Source organism: Symphalangus syndactylus, chromosome 5 (genome assembly GCF_028878055.3).
Source record: "Symphalangus syndactylus isolate Jambi chromosome 5, NHGRI_mSymSyn1-v2.1_pri, whole genome shotgun sequence".
NCBI lineage: Eukaryota > Metazoa > Chordata > Mammalia > Primates > Hylobatidae > Symphalangus > Symphalangus syndactylus.
This window is the reverse complement of record NC_072427.2, coordinates 91,394,259-91,410,211: the sequence shown is the minus strand read 5'-3', so window position 1 is coordinate 91,410,211 and position 15,953 is coordinate 91,394,259. Positions and strand designations below refer to the sequence as shown.

Below are 15,953 nucleotides of genomic sequence, written 5' to 3'. Positions count from 1 at the left end.
CACCCAGGCCGCTGCTACAACTCCAGTGAGGCCCGTGTCTGGCAACTGGAATTGATCAGCATTTACAGCTAGCCCCGGCCTGCTAAATCAAGAAAGTGAGAAAGGACTGGCCTGACACATTTCCTTCAAGGGCTCAACAATGGCTAGAACCTCCCAGGAGAGCCTGGGCTTCCTTGAGCCATGTACCGTGGCAGCCCTATGGCCGGCACAGGCGTGAGTCAGTTTTTGAGATTACAAGGGGGTTGCTGGATGCTTCCTCTTCCGCCTGTCTTTTGTTTCCTAAATTCAGGGTGCTTTTGTCCATGAAGCCCTTTGGAATGTGTGGCTCCAGCTTTCCCAGCTGCTTTTCACCCTAAGGACCAGGCAGCCGCAGACTTCCAGAGACAACAGCAGGGAATTATAGGCGTGAGTCCTTCGAGAGGCAGTTCTCCCAAAGCAAGCCCCACTTCCTAAAAGCAGCCACACTTGTCGCTCAAGCAAGGCACAGAGGACCAAGGACAATGGTGTCAGAGGCACTCCCTTTTGAACATTTGCCTCTACAGAACCTGGCGGGGGCCATGGGATGACCTGTTTGGCCACCTGAGGCCTGCATCCATCGGGATCTGTAAGAAGCGACCACTGACATTGAGAATGGCACCAGCCATCTCCAGAAGGGGCAGGTCATCTAACTCACTGGCCACACACTTCGCCTGGCCTGCGGAAGAAAGCCCGAGGCTACCTGGTTGAAGAAAGAGGCATTTGTGCTAAATTAGGCGGTTTACAGACCTAAGACCAAAAAGCAGCCACAGGGCTCCCTTCTCTCCTCTCAAAATTCTTAAGGTGCCAAAGACACCCCCACCCACCAGCCTCTTCAATTCCAGGCAGAACCCAGCCCTGTGCCTGGCTGTCATCAAGGGCACCAGGCTGGTGTTTTGGCAACAAACCAGCTTTCAAAGTGACATCAAATTGCTGTGAATCACCTGATCTGATTCAAATGAGGACTTAGGTGGATTTAGAGATAGCTGATTGCCTCAGATTAATGCACAATTGCCTCAGAAAGTAATTTACCTCTCGGAGTTTCAGGTACTAAACACTTAGAATTTGCATTTAAACTCTAAACTGGGGCAGGGGCAGCCATTCTTTTGCTGGCAGGACCCTGTGAAGGCTGATCCCAGGTATCTACGACTCTTCTGTGATTGGTCCTTCCCTACCTTCCTGCCCCACCCCATCTAATCACAATTCATTTTATTTCAAAGATGAAAAGGACCCTCGAAGTTGTCACTTGGTCTCCCCGGTCACACCCCTAATGAGTGGAGCCCCGTGTCTGTCTGTGTTCTTCACCAGGAGTTTTTTCCATTTCCTGTGACTTCCGTTGCTGCGAAGTTCTTCCTGGTCCTGGGTCACAACTGATCACCTTCCAGCCCCAGTCACCCTGCAGGTCCCCATGGTGGAAGTCAACTCCCCTTCTAATGCCATGTTCCTTCACAGATGTGAACAGCACTCTCTGTCTTGTCTTTTAAAGACCCAAGCCCTGAACCCCTCCTACTACCAAACCATGGCTCTGGAGCTCTTCCTGTCTTATCCATCCTCCCTCTGGCTTTTCCTATTGGGGGCCTCCTTCTCAGAGTGTAGCAGCTACATCCGCCAGGGATGGACTTAATAATGTCACCTCCCTTGTTTCAGCCAGTAGACCTCTATTGATTTAATCTAAAGTCACATTTGCCTTTTGGCAGCCTGTCCCAATGGTGACTCATAATGAAATTCATTTAGAGTCAACCAAAACTCTTATAAAGGACACTGCCTGGACACATCCACCCCTGCCCCCAGCAGCTAGCTGTTTTGTTGAACTTTGGAGCAAAATGTCCGACTTTTACATTTGTCCCTGTTAAATTTCTCCATTTTAATCTGCCCCATCATTCCCTGTCATTCCTATAGTTTTCTGTCATCTGGGAAGCTGTTGCAAGTGTCTTCTGTCGATTGATCCAGATGATTGTTTACAGAGCAATTTCGTTATGGAATCACCTAACCATGTCAGCCTACAGCTTGCTTTCCTCTGCCTTGTTCAGAAAGGTCACAGAAGGCTGCTTGTTCACTGCTTTGCTGAAACATCTTAAAGTGTTGGGCCAGGAGAAGTGTTAGAGACCATCTGCTTCAAGCCCTTCATTTTTCAGATGAAGAAACTGAGGCCAGGTGAGGTAAAGGGGCTGCTAAAAGATCACACAGTGACCTGGTCTGCAGCACAGCCAAAGATCAGGACTCAGAGATTCCCGTACCCAGGGACCCTTTGGTTATTTGCCCAGCAAGGAAACCACTGGTACACTCCACCAAGTCTGCTGGAAGATTCCAAAACAGTGGACAACAGAGCCCCTGCCCTGGGGAAGAAAGGCTAAGTGGGCCCTGAAAAGCAGTGATGACTAGAGAAACAGAATGTGGTCCAGACATACAGTGAAATACGGTCCAACCATGAAAAGCAATGAAGCACTGACGCAGGCTACAACGTGGGTGAACCTTGAAAAATTACGGTCAGTTAAAGAAGCCAGTGGCAGAAGACCACACATTGTATGATTCCATTTAGAGGTTTTGCCACAATAGGAAGATCCCTTGAAACAGAGAAAGCACCTTCGTGGGTGCCAGGGGGCTGGGGGATAGGGGGAAATGGGGAGTGATTGCTAATGGGTACAAGATTTCTTTTTGGAGTGACAGAAATGTTCTGGAATTAGACCGTGCTGATGGTTGCCCAACAATGTAATGCACTCAAAACCACTGAACTGTGCACCTTAAAATGGTTAAAATGGTGAATTTTACGGCATGTGAATTATACCTTCATTTTTAACAAGAGCATCAGCCTGTCTTCCTGCTCACTCGTGGACAGTGGAGAAGAAAGGAACGGAAGGGGGTCAAGAACAAACCCTTTCCTCCTCTCCCAGCTGAAGAGCTTTGTAAACGGTGGGGAGGGCCTGGAGGGGCCGCTCTCTGGGCAGCTGAGGGTTGCTTTTCCATCTAAAGGGCCTGTCTGCCATGTCCTTCCTGGCGCATCCTGAGTGTACCCTGGGCTGCGGTCCTGGGACCTCCCCCACTCTTCTGCCCTTCACCTGGAGCCGCGATGGAAACTGGGCCTCCCTGGGCTGCTGCTCTGCCTTGGAAGGAAATGGGGGACACTTGCTTCGCTCTTCAGCACCCGCCCCGTGTTTCCGGCGTTTGTGTGAAGGGCAAAGGTTTTGGCGATCTCCTGCCAGGCTCAGATCCGCTCCTCTACACGGCAGGCCTTGCTCTGGCCAAGGCTCCATTCGGAGGAATTCGGGGGCGGCACAGCGTCAGGGTCCAGTGACAGCAGCAGCAGGAGTCACCTGGGGGGACCCCAGCTGGCCTCAGAGCACTGGCAGGAAGAGGAGCCAGAAACTGGACAGCGGTGGGGTGGGGGTTCGGATAAAGTATGCAGAAATCGCCGTGGAGAAGAGAAGCAACTGGGGCTGTTTAAGAAAGTAAAAAAAAAAAAAAACTTAAATCCTCTGCCAGTTTGGAATCGCATTGCTTTCATGTCGGCCTGGCTGATTCCCGCGTGGGCGAGCGGCTCTGGCTCTGGCGGCCTGCCGGGGAGCGTGGGTGGCGTTCCCAGAACAAAAGTTCAGGCTGCACAGGAGTCACCTGCGGGAGAGCCCTGTCCCCTCCCACCAGGGACGGCTCCGCCCACCGCCCAGGGCAGTGAGCACCGCAGCCAGGTAGCCCTGCTGCCAGGGAGGGAGGGCGAACATGCACTGCGCACAACACACAACACTTGCACACAACAGACAACACACACAACACATACAACACAAACACAACAGACAACACATACACACAACACACACAACAGACCACACACAATATACAACACACACTACAAACAACACACAATATACTACACACAATACACAACACATATACAACACACAATACACACAACGCACACTACAGACAACACAACATACACACACCACATAACATACAATATACAACACAACACACACAACAAACCACGCACACAAAACAACATACAACACACAAACCATACACTACACAACATACACCACATACAACACACAAACCATACACTACACAACATACACCACATACAACACACAACATACACCACACACAACACAGGAACCATACAACACACACAACATACAACACACAAACACATACCACATACCACACACACACAAACATATACCACACAAACCACACACCACATACACAACACACACCACAAACAACACACACAACAGACCACACACAATATACAACACACAAGCCATACACAACACACCTCACACACAACATACAAGAAACACAATAGACCACATACAGTATACATCCAAACAACACATACAACACACACAACAGACTACACACAACATACAACACACAAGCCACACACAACAGACAACACACCCAACAGCTCACACACAACACACAATGCAATATACACCACACAAGCCACACAACACAAACAACAGACTACACACAATACACAACACACACTACAGACAACAGACCACACAGACCACACACAAGCCACACAACACACACACAGCATACACCATATACAACCATAACACACACAGCACACACAACACACAACAAATACACACAACAGACAACACATTACACATACCACACAACACACAGAGTATACCACACAAACATACCACACACACCATGTATAACACGTAACACAACATATACATACAACAAACAACACACATAGATAAACCGCAACTCATACAACAGACCACATAAAATATACACCACACAAGCCACACAACACACAAACACACACCATACCACAGACAGCACACAACACACACCATATACAACACATAACACATACACACGACACGCTATAGACAACACACAATATACAACACATAACACACAACACATACAACACACACTATACAACACACAATATACACAACACACTACAGACAACACAACATACCACACAACACACCATATACAACATACACAAAAAACCACACACAACATACAACACACATCACAACTACACAATATACACCACATACAACACACAATATACACAACGCACACCACATACCACACACAACACATACAAATGCACACCACATACCACACACATACAAACACATGCCACATACCACACAAACCACACAGACAGCACACACCACATACACAACACACAACACAAACCACACACTGCACACGCCACACACATTACACAAACCACACACTACACAAAACACATCACACACATCACACACAACACATGCACCAATATACGCCCACATACACACCACACACACCACACTTCACACACATCCCACACACCCCTCTCTCTCTCTCCTTCCCTGTGTCTCTCTGTCTCTCTCTCTCCCTCCCTCTCTCTGTCTCTCCTCACGCGTTCTTGCCCATGGAGAATGTAAGTGAGAGGAGCTATTTACGTCATCCATAAAGAAGAAGCGGGGAGGGACCACGGAAGCCCACTCTCTACCAGAAGGGCCAGAGCTCAGGGAGCGCCACTGTCAGCAAGATGGGAACCAGCTTTTACGGAGCACTTAGTGTCTTCAAAGAACTTCACCAACATTGACTCATTAAGCCACCCACACCTCTAAGGCAGCTGGGGCGGCTTGGTTCTCCCTGTCAGAGAGGAGAGAGGTCAACGCTCACCTCAGGGCACAGGGCAAATTCAAGAGAGGGCGAGGGCCAGTGTGTCCCAGATGACCCAGCCAAGGAACCTGCTTCTGTGTCAGGAAGGGGTCAAGTGAGGTCGGAAGTCAAGGACCAGCTCTCTGGGTGCTGAAGGGTTAAGGAAGGAGGAAGGAGGAAGAGAGTGTGGCCAGTGGCTGGTGGCATCATATTACCTTCTGCCTGTCACCCAGAGAGCCAAGCTGAACAGGCAGAAGGGTGCCTGTGAGGAGGGGTGGGCCCAGCCTTCCTGGGGAAGCAGCCCCTCCGCCCTCTTTTCCTGTGCTGACAGAGACGAGAGAAGAGGTCTCAGAGAGGCTCTTGGACCGAATTCCTTCGTTCCTCCCTTCTGGGAGTGGTGCATTTTTACAATATCAACAGTCCTCACTCCCAGACAAGATCTCTGTAATGCATCACACGGATGAATCCTTCTATATCTCAAAGTTCACACACAGTATGAACTTAACAGCCAACAGGGAGCTTGTTTTTATGCTAATGGAATGGCAAAGGGAAAGTTCTTCCCAAATGAAAGAGCTTTGATGTCCTGTATTTCTATATGTGTACGTATGTGTGTACACATATATATACACACGAATATATATTTATGTATATATATATTATATATATATATATATTTCCTCCAAAAAAAAAAAAAAAAGGCTGGTCGGGAGCTGAATCTCTTTCCTCCTCAAACCCCTGTTTGGAAGCAGGCATTCCTCCCATCGTGAAAAGGGCTCACATACCGCACAACTTGGTTTCTGAAAGCTTGGCCTTTGGAGCTAGAAAGATTTGTTTCACTCATTGTCTGGATGTGGAGAAGAACCTGACTCTCAGAGGCAGCTTTCTCTGACCCCATCGCCGCCTGGGATCCCAACACCTAGGAAGAGGTTTAAAAGAGAAACTGTCCAACCCCAAACCAAGGGCAACACAAACCAGCCTGGCTTCTTCACTCATGGCCTGAGCAAGCTGCTTGTCTCCGTGGTTATTTGGACACATGCTACGAAGCACAGAGACGTACACTCCCCTTTTGTTTTCAGGGATTAAAGAGAAGATTTTAAAAATCTGAAGCCAAAAAGACACAGAGCAACAGAAGCAGCTGTACGAAACACACCCTCAGAAGGGAACAACTTCAGAAGAGAGAACGAGCAGGACCCTCAACTTTGTCCTGAGCCCTTCATTGGAAAGCTTATCCATCTTCATTTTTCCTAAAACTGGGGTTCGTAACTAAAACCATTTCCTAAATGCTACTATGGACATTGTAGTACCAGGCACAAACTCAGGGTAGACGTGTCATTTTCAAGGACAGTTTAACTGGGTGCATTGTATTTAGGTCAAGTGACTTAAAATGCTACATTGGACGACTTAGGTGAACTCTTTATTGGCACAATGTAAATGCATGTTTTGCACAGCCAAGTCAATCTTGCATTCTTGTTAGAAGGTGTGAATTGGTAGTTTTAATCAGTGGCAGCTGACTGTAGTATCAAGAGCCCAGGGGTTCAAATCTGCTGCTGTCATCTACCCACCAAAGGACCTCAGGCTGATTAACCCCTTCTAGACTAATGTCCCCACCTCTAAACAAATAATAGTAATGGCACCTCCCCGGTAGGTTTGCTGTAAAGATTAAATGAGATGTTGCCGCAAAACACTGAACCACAGTAGGCATTCTCTTTGCCCTTGGATTTGTTTTTCCGCAATACAATTCTATGTACCTTAGAAAAATCAAATGATGATCTGGTTACTTATTGAGCTAATTGAAGAGATGCCTATAAGGTTATTGAAATTTATGCGGTTTTTTTGTTTGTTTTATTGGTCTTTTAGTTAGAAATAAGGATTGATGAAAGAAAAAAGGGGGAAGAGAGGGATGGAAGGAGAGAGGGAGAAGGAAGGGAAAAAGGAAGGGAGGGAGGGAAGGAGGGAAGGGAGGGAGGGAAGGAACTGAGCCTATTTTAACCAAACACAAAGAACTTAGAATGGAGCTAACCTTATCTCTTCCACATCGGTATATGAAAATCTGAAAGAAACAAATGTCCTCCCATGTTTTTTTTGCTTCTTTATCAGAGGTGCTTGCAAGCCTCCGCCTGGGCAGGCTGTGGCCTGTTGCACCTATTTGTGAAGACTTTCCTTTTCTTGAAACAATACACTGAATAAATACCCCTGGAGTTAGAAATCTGGCAAAGCAACTGAAAAGGGGTGGGGGGGGGGTGCAAAAACTATAAGGAAAAAGGCATTACCCACAGTAAGAGCTTGCTCAGTCAATATCTGTTGAATGAATGAATTCTAGCTTCTGATTATACCTTTGAGCTGTAATGTCTCTTTGCTGCAGAACCGATCCCCCTTTCAGCTTTCTGTGTTCATGCTGCCATTGCACCGACTAGAACGGCCATTTCATGTCACCTGTTTCACAAGATTTAGAGCACATTCTCAGACCACCTGCATCACAGTCATCTGCTAAAAAGGCATATTCCAGGCCTTTCCAAATGCCAAAGACCAGGGATTCTGAAGATCCATCCAGTAAGTGACTGGCCCTAAACTGGCTTCTTTAGGTGAGGGGAGAGAGGGGAAGTGTCTGGCTTCTACAGAGGGGAGAAGGGAGAGTTGACCCAGGGCCCCAGCCAGCCTGCACCCCGGGGGTGGAGGAGAGTTGGGGGGCAGGGGCACTAACATTATTCTCTTTTTTTTTGAGATGGAGTTTCGCTGTTGTTGCCCAGGCTGGAGTGCAATGGTGAGATCTCAGCTCACCACAACCTCTGCCTCCCGGGTTCAAGCAATTCTCCTGCCTCAGCCTCCTGAGTAGCTGGGATTATAGGCATGCGCCACCACGCCCAGCTAATTTTGTATTTTTAGTAGAGACAGGGTTTCTCCATGTTGGTCAGGCTGGTCTCGAACTCCTGACCTCAGGTCATCCACCCATCTCGGCCTCCCAAAGTGCTGAGATTACAGACGTGAGCCACTGCGCCCAGCCTAACATTATTCTCTTTCAACCTGAGGGTCTAAGACACACTGTTTAAGAAGCTTCAAATAAAGGCTTGTTATTTAAACTTATAAAACAGCCCCCTAAGAGACCAAAATAGCAATAGCCTAAAGCACTATATTAACAGGAGGGAGGAGGGAACAAATCTTCGTTTCTCATGGGAGAAATCTACCGATAATGCCAAAAATGGGTATTTTTGAAGCGGTATACGTACATTACTTAGCAACCTGGGGTGGATTGCCATCAGAACTAAAAGCAGAAATAGTTACAAGATTTAATTTAAAATGGTGATTTCTGTGAAGCTAGCCTGGGGTGGGGTGGCCAGGGCAGAGAACTCTTGTTTTCCACAATAAAATATTTCTATACGGGTTGATTTTTTTTCCCAGCCATGTCTAAATCACAAAAGAAAGTTAGACTTTGTATTTGAAAAGCATTTGGGCTGGTTGAATCAGTCTCTGGGGTTGGGGGTGGTGGCCCATGAAGGTGACTCCAAAAGCTCCCAAATGAGTCTCTGAGCTGCTGCTGAACCTGGCACCAGGTACCTTTGTGAAGTGAATGAACCAATGAATAAATAATGAAAGAAGAATCAGAGAGTCAGTGCTGGCTGTTTGATATGCACACGGATATGCCAGTCTTGCCCAGGAACCCAAATCCAATCTAAATTGAAAGGCAAAACTGAATGTGGCGTCACCTCAAGGTGCCTCTTCCTCTCCTGCACCTCTTTATTTTTTTAATCTATTCTAATTTCACAATTAGGAAATAATATAAGTATTGAAAGTTACATCATACATAAACCATTTCCCCAAATGTCCTTGGCTGGCGCCATCTACCCAGGAGCTCCCCGGGGTGGCTGGTGATCACAGAAGACTCCATTTAGACCACTCAGCAGGGTATGCCAAGGACGGTCCTCTCAACCTGCAGGACTTGCTGGTTGAAAAAAACAAAACAAAACACTGCTTTTAAGACTTAAATCAAGGTCTTCAACAGAAAAGCCAGAGACAAACAAAAACAAACTGATTCTGGTTTTCCACCAAGCTCAAGGAGCCTTTGTCAAAGTAAATCAAAGCACTCGGCAGCCAGCTTATTAGGTTTAATCATCAACCGTGCTTATCAAATCCTTCATTTGTAAGTCCCTTGAAGAAAAAAAAGTGCAAAATGATTCCTTCTGTGCTTTGGAGATTGATATCAAAGCAGGCCTTGAGGTCAACTACAGAGGCGCTTTAAGTGGAAATTATAAGCAGGAAACAAAATGCACTCATTCAATTTCTTCAAGTTGAGCAGAGACCTCCTGGATGCCACGTGTCAGCTTTACCTGCTAGAAACACACGCTCACCTCGCTGTCCAAGACCCTGGAAAGGGAAACCCCTTGAATTGGTTGGGTTTTGCTCCCCTTGGCCAATTCTTCACTATGGTTTAGAGATTTGCGGTCTTCTAGTGGCATTCTAGTCAATCAAGGTGACCAGCCATCTGTTGAACTGTCTCCTCCGACCTGATATACCCAAGTGCTGTGGTTCCAATTTCAATATTCCCTCCTAGGGATAGCAAACAAGAAGATCTATGGGTGAATAATGACAAGAATACGGTAAATGGTTGACATTATTACCCACGAACCTGCATTAAGTCAGGTTGGTTCGCTGGCACCCTGAAGCCAGCCATGGCACAGTATCTGATTCAAAATCCAAACACACAGCAGCCAAAGAGGAAAGCAAACGGCAAATTAAGCCACCACGGAAGGTGCTCGGACAGGCCAGAGGAAGATTCCATTCCACACCCAGCTCAACTTCTTCCCACCTTTCTTCTTCATCTTTCTCTCTGCATCTCGCATTTCAGTTCTCACAATCTTCTCTCCAAAAAAATTCTGCCACATTCTCCCGGGACACTCTCTTGCTCTCCCTCTCCCTCTTGATGCAGCAGCAGTTCTCAAACCTTCCCATGGAAAATCCCACCAGTTTCTTCCTTCCTGGGACCCTCTCTCCTTTCCTTTCCCTATACCAAAAGATCAAGACCAAGCTGGGATTACAGAAAGGGGGGACCCTGAGAGTGGAGTAGGAACAGAGACTGGGGTTATTGGTGCACAAAATATGTGGTCCCTGGAACACTATTAATATGGTATTGATGGCCTACAGTGTGTTGGCCACCATATTAAATTGTTGAATTTAACAAGTGTCTAAATTGGGCTTTTCTAAGTGCATTCTGAGGACTCTGTTCCAGGGAGATGCTTCTTACTAAGAGCATTTGATGGTTAAATACATTTGGAAAATGTGTCATCTCTTATTCATCCCCTGGAGACTCCCAATACACATTACATTTTTGGTAATTCCTGCAATAGATATACTTGTCATTGGTTAGCCCATTATTTCCCTGTTTTTTTTTTCTTTCTTTCTTTCTTCCTTTTTTTTTTTTTTTTTTTTTTTTTTGAGACAGGGTCTTACTCTAGCAGCCAGGCTGGAGTGCAGTGGCACAATCTCAGCTCACTGCAACCTCTGCTTCTTGGGTTCAAGTGATCCTCCTGCCTCAGCCTCCCAAGTAACTGCGACTACAGGCACACGCCACCACACCTGGCTAATTTTTGTACTATTTGTAGTAACAGGGTCTCACTGTGTTGCCCAGGCTCCTAACTTATTTGGTCACCAAACCCACTTGATCGTGGAAAAAGCAGCAGCTAATGTCAGCATCACTCTTGGCCCATGTAGATCTTCAAGATGGAAGTCACCAAAGTACAAATGTTCCATGTGTGTAGGCTCTGGAGCCCTGGGTGGGCGTTCACCTGATTTACTGGAGTGTTTGTGGTAGTGTAGCCATGGGCGTGATGATTCTTGACCAGGAGGTTTTGTTCCCCGGGAACAGGGCCTGCAAAAAGATGAGCTAGGGAGACAACTCAGGCATGGATAGTTGAGTAAACACAGAACGTTTAAAAAGAAAAATCAGCAGAATTACACTGGTGCTCCTGTGTGGGATTCCTTTCCAAAATATAGTCATGGCTTTTAAAAATCTCAACGATCCTTTGGTTTTCTTTATCAGGCTCCCGTTCCCCAGAACCCCTACCCCTTCCTTAGCATCGTGGTTTCTTAAATGGAATGATCTTCTCATGGTCCACAGACCTAGGAGAGGAATGGAGACCCCTCCAGCCCAGAGCGAGCCCCAGATGTCTTACACCAGGGCTGCTATTTTGAAGGGTGCTTCGAGATCTGCAGCTCCAGGCATTTTGTTATTTTGCTATTTGCTTTTGGAACTTCTTAAAACAAACTTCAAAGACGAGAAAACTCCTGTTTGAAATGAATTCCTTGTAGAATCCAAGAAATGACTCATAGAAGCTGTTTTGGCATTTATGTTCCCTGTTAAGATGATTAGGCTCATAAATTCTATTTTTGAAATGCAGTCTTTGTACCCCGAATATTTTTCCAGAACAGCAACAAAAAAAAAAAACCTGAGGTGGAGGAGTAGGGGAGGAATGATATCCCTATTTACATGTTTGCTATGATTTAAATACATGTTGTTGCCTACTTATTTTTGTATTTTATCATCTATTTTTCCCCACACTATTAAAGAGGTTGGGCAATTTTCTTCAGTGAAGTTGCTTAAAATGCTCTTATTCTAAAGAAGAAACTGACTTTTTAAAATATTACTAGCTCATACGAACAAACTCATGTCTTGTTCATGTATGAGCTAGTAAGATAAAAAGTTCTGTTTTCACCCAAATGTCCAATGACTGATGAATGAATAACAAAAACGTGGAATAGTATTCAGCCTTAAAAAGGAATAAAATTCTGATACTTGTTCCAAGTAAGAATATATCTTGAGGACTCTGGGAGCACACTTTTAGAAACACCAGTGGCCTGGGGCTTCTTCCCCCGCCTGGTTTTGATCTTACCAACACTGCTGCTCCTGAAACAGCCTAGTTACTCATTCTTCAAAACTAATGCTTGGCTGGACCCAAGCCCTACTTTAATCACAAAACTGGTACCGTTCCAACTGAGTTAGGTGGTTTTCTTAGGGCCATGCAACGGACTGTCTTGGCAGGGGGCAGGTGCAGCCTTCCTTCCTGGGAAAAAAGTCTCAACTGTAGAAATGTGATGGCCCCTGAGATTTAAGTTATTGTAGTTGTTACCTAAGTTTTACGCACCAATGCCTTTGTTCTTGTGTAATAAACTGTCAACTGCAGCATGTTCAAAGTAGCTCAACCCTCTATTTGGTCATAAAATTAATCCTAATCTAAAAACCACTCTTTCAATTTTAATTGCGTGGCAAGCCCAAGTTTTTAAGGAGCGTTTTGTTGTTCGGTACTTTTGATAACACCTGTGAAGCAGTGCTGGTCATGAGAAAAGACTTCGTGTGTGCCTCTTCAAGAACAATGAACTGCACTGAACTCTTTTTTTTTTTTTTTAAGTTTAAGTTCAGGGGTACATGTGCAGGTTTGTTATATAGGTAAACTTGTGTTACAAATGTTTATTGTACAGATTGTTTCATCACCCAGGTATTAAGCCTAGTACCCATTAGTTATTTTTTCTGATCCTCTCCTTCCTCGTACCCTCTACCCTCAAGTAGGCCCCAGTGTGTGTTGTTCCTATGTGTCCAAGTGTTCTCATTATTTAACTCCCAGTTATAAGTGAGAACATGCAGTTATTTGGTTTTCTGTTCCTGTATTAATTTGCTAAGGATAATGGCCTCCAGCTTCATCTGCGTGCCTGCAAATAATATGATCTCACTTTTTTAATGGCTGCATAGTATTCCATGGTGTATGTGTATCACATTTTTTATCCAGTCAATTACCGACGGGCATTTAGGTTGATTCCATATCTTTGCTATTGTGAATAGTGCTGCAGTGAACATACGTGTGCATATGTCTTTATGAGGAATCACCACACTGCTTTCCGCAGTGGCTGGCCCAATTTACACTCCCACCAACAGTGTGGAAGCATTCCTTTCTCTCCATAAACTCACCAGCGTCTGTTCTATTTTGACTTTTTAGTAATAGCCATTCTGACTGATGTGAGATGGTATCTCATTGAGGTTTTGATGTGCATTTCTCTAACAATTAGTGATGTGTAGCTTTTTTTTCATATGCTTGTTGGCCATGTATATGTATTCTTTTGAAAAGGAATTGCCTAAACTCAGACCTCAAAAGAAGTATTCTACTGTTTGAGTTTCAAATGAAAAAGCATCAAGAATAAAGGTCTTCAAGAATGTCATTTTTGAGAGTCTCTGGCATGACTAAAGAGGTCAGGAATGCCCATCTCATGTGTATCTTCATGCTGTCCCTAAGGCACAGGCCATGTTTCTGAATTACATGTCAAGAGATATACACAGTCGAGGGAGTGACCAGCCATTACATTCCAAAAATAATCCCTGTGAAGTAATTATAATCTGTTTACCTTGATTTGTCCAGAACAACTTGGTCATCAAGCATCTCTCTTTATGATGCACCCACATGGATTTTGGTAAAGTAGAGATTGTGGAGGACTGAATGTATCAAATATAGACAAAATTGTCAGATAAGCTTTACAAATAAGTTTGCCACATTTTTTCAGGTGTAGGCAATTCTCGCTGTCTTTACCAGGGCTGATCTGGACTGAGCTTTGTCCTCTCAGCTTTGGGCTTCTGGGCCACTCGCAGTTGATGTCCTGGGGCACAAGAGGTGGGGGAGATGGATAAGAAGACAGTTCCCATTAGTTTCCAGGATGCCTTATTAGGAAGCTCTCTTTTTGGCCAGACCTGGGGGAGACACCATATGACACAATGCACAGCAGAGGAAAGGCAGTGAAGTTTAGCAGGGCTGAGCCACCCCCACTTGAGATACGAGACTGGGCACCATATTACACCAGTGATGACACCTCTAATGGGGTGGAAAGGTCACTTAGGCATGGCTATCTTCAACTCCACTATTGACCTTCCCCACCTCCACTCCTTTTCTGCCCTCCCTCTATAGTTTGAGCAGAAAGAAGGAAGAGATTTCTTCTGGAGGTCCTAAGATAAGCCACAGAAGAGCTTCTCTCCACAAAGCCCCCATTTGTGGCCATGGAAGGCAAGCGAAGGTTGGTGCCCTTGGATGAGTATCTCTTGCTCTGGAATGGAGGGCGGGGGCTGGTGCTAGCACTTCCCTCACCTTTGGAAACTCCCTTGGCTGTAAAGAGCAAGATGAGGCCGGGCGCAGTGGCAGGCGCCTGTAGTCCCAGCTACTCAGGAGGCTGAGGCAGGAGAATGGTGTGAACCCAGGAGGCGGAGCTTGCAGTGAGCCGAGATTGCGCCACTGCACTCCAGCCTGGGCGACAGAGCGAGACTCCGTCTCAAAAAAAAAAAAAGAGCAAGATGAGAGCACACGGGCAGGGGCGGCCCCAGTGAAGCTGCCAGCTGGGGCCTCCATATCCCCTCCCCAGCCTTCCTGCAGATCCGCTGCTGATGGTGTCGCCCAGCCCCTTGCCTGCAGCCGAGGCCCACTCCCCTCTCAGGTGGCGCTCCACCAATCCCAAGAAAGGGGCGATGAGTCCCAAGAATGTCTGCCTTTTAATGGGAGCCAGTCCGGGCCCAAACGGTTGTGGGAGAAACAATGGGCTGAAAGGGACCCCTCTAATCTTTGGACTCACATCCTTCAGGGGAACTACAGGCTGCATCATTCATTCCTTCATTCATTCAATAACTGTTCATTGAGTTTCTGCTCTGTGTTCTCAAGGTTGGGAATTGGCAGCAAACAAGACAAACAGACTCTGCTCTCATGGTGCTGAGGACCTTGAGACCTACAGCCCCAAGCCAAGGAACCCAGCTTTCCCGTCACAGCACAGGGTGCGATAAAGAACATCAGGTGGGTCATGGGCTGCAGAGCAACTGAACCCCCCTGAACCCCCCTGTTCAGGGAATGCCAAGCTAAGGCCTCAGTGAGGAAAAGGAGCCAGGTAAGTGAAAATACAGGGGAAAGCTTTGTGTGGGGAAAACGTGCAAAGGCCCGGGGGTAGGTGGTCTGGAGTATTCAAGGAGCAGCAGGTGTTTTGCAGCTGGAGGGGAAGGAAGGAGGGATGTGCAGAGATCTCAGTGTAGCCCTTCACACAGGGCATCATGGGAGAGGCACGAAGACGGTCCCAACTGTCTTCTGAGGACACTCTTTGGTCTCATCTGGAGCCCCAAGCGTGGGCTTCTAAACCACTCAGGCGACCGATGGAAAAACTTGTCTGATTCAAAACCCAGTGAAGAAACCAAGGGTGCTGGCATGTGCCTGTAGTGCCGGCTACTTAGGAGGCTAAGATGGGAGGATGGCTCAAGCCCAGGAGTTCAAGGCCAGCCTGGGCAAAGAAGAGTCCCTGTC

General features: G+C 46.4%; 2 long non-coding RNA genes across 2 annotated transcripts in view; one reads left to right on the top strand and one right to left on the bottom strand.

The window, feature by feature from the left end:
* LOC129482993 (uncharacterized) overlaps positions 1-15,953 on the bottom strand; it is a 61,517-nt gene that overhangs the window by 32,621 nt on the left and 12,943 nt on the right. The window contains exons 2-3 of the long non-coding RNA XR_008657871.2: positions 14,230-14,280; positions 3,337-3,341 (exon numbers count right to left, since the gene is read on the bottom strand). This is a non-coding gene — a long non-coding RNA (uncharacterized lncRNA). The remainder of the gene's footprint in view (positions 1-3,336; positions 3,342-14,229; positions 14,281-15,953) is intronic.
* On the top strand, positions 537-15,457 carry LOC134736832 (uncharacterized). Its single transcript, XR_010121195.1, has 3 exons — positions 537-1,062; positions 14,586-14,691; positions 15,327-15,457. It is a non-coding gene; the product is annotated as an uncharacterized lncRNA (long non-coding RNA).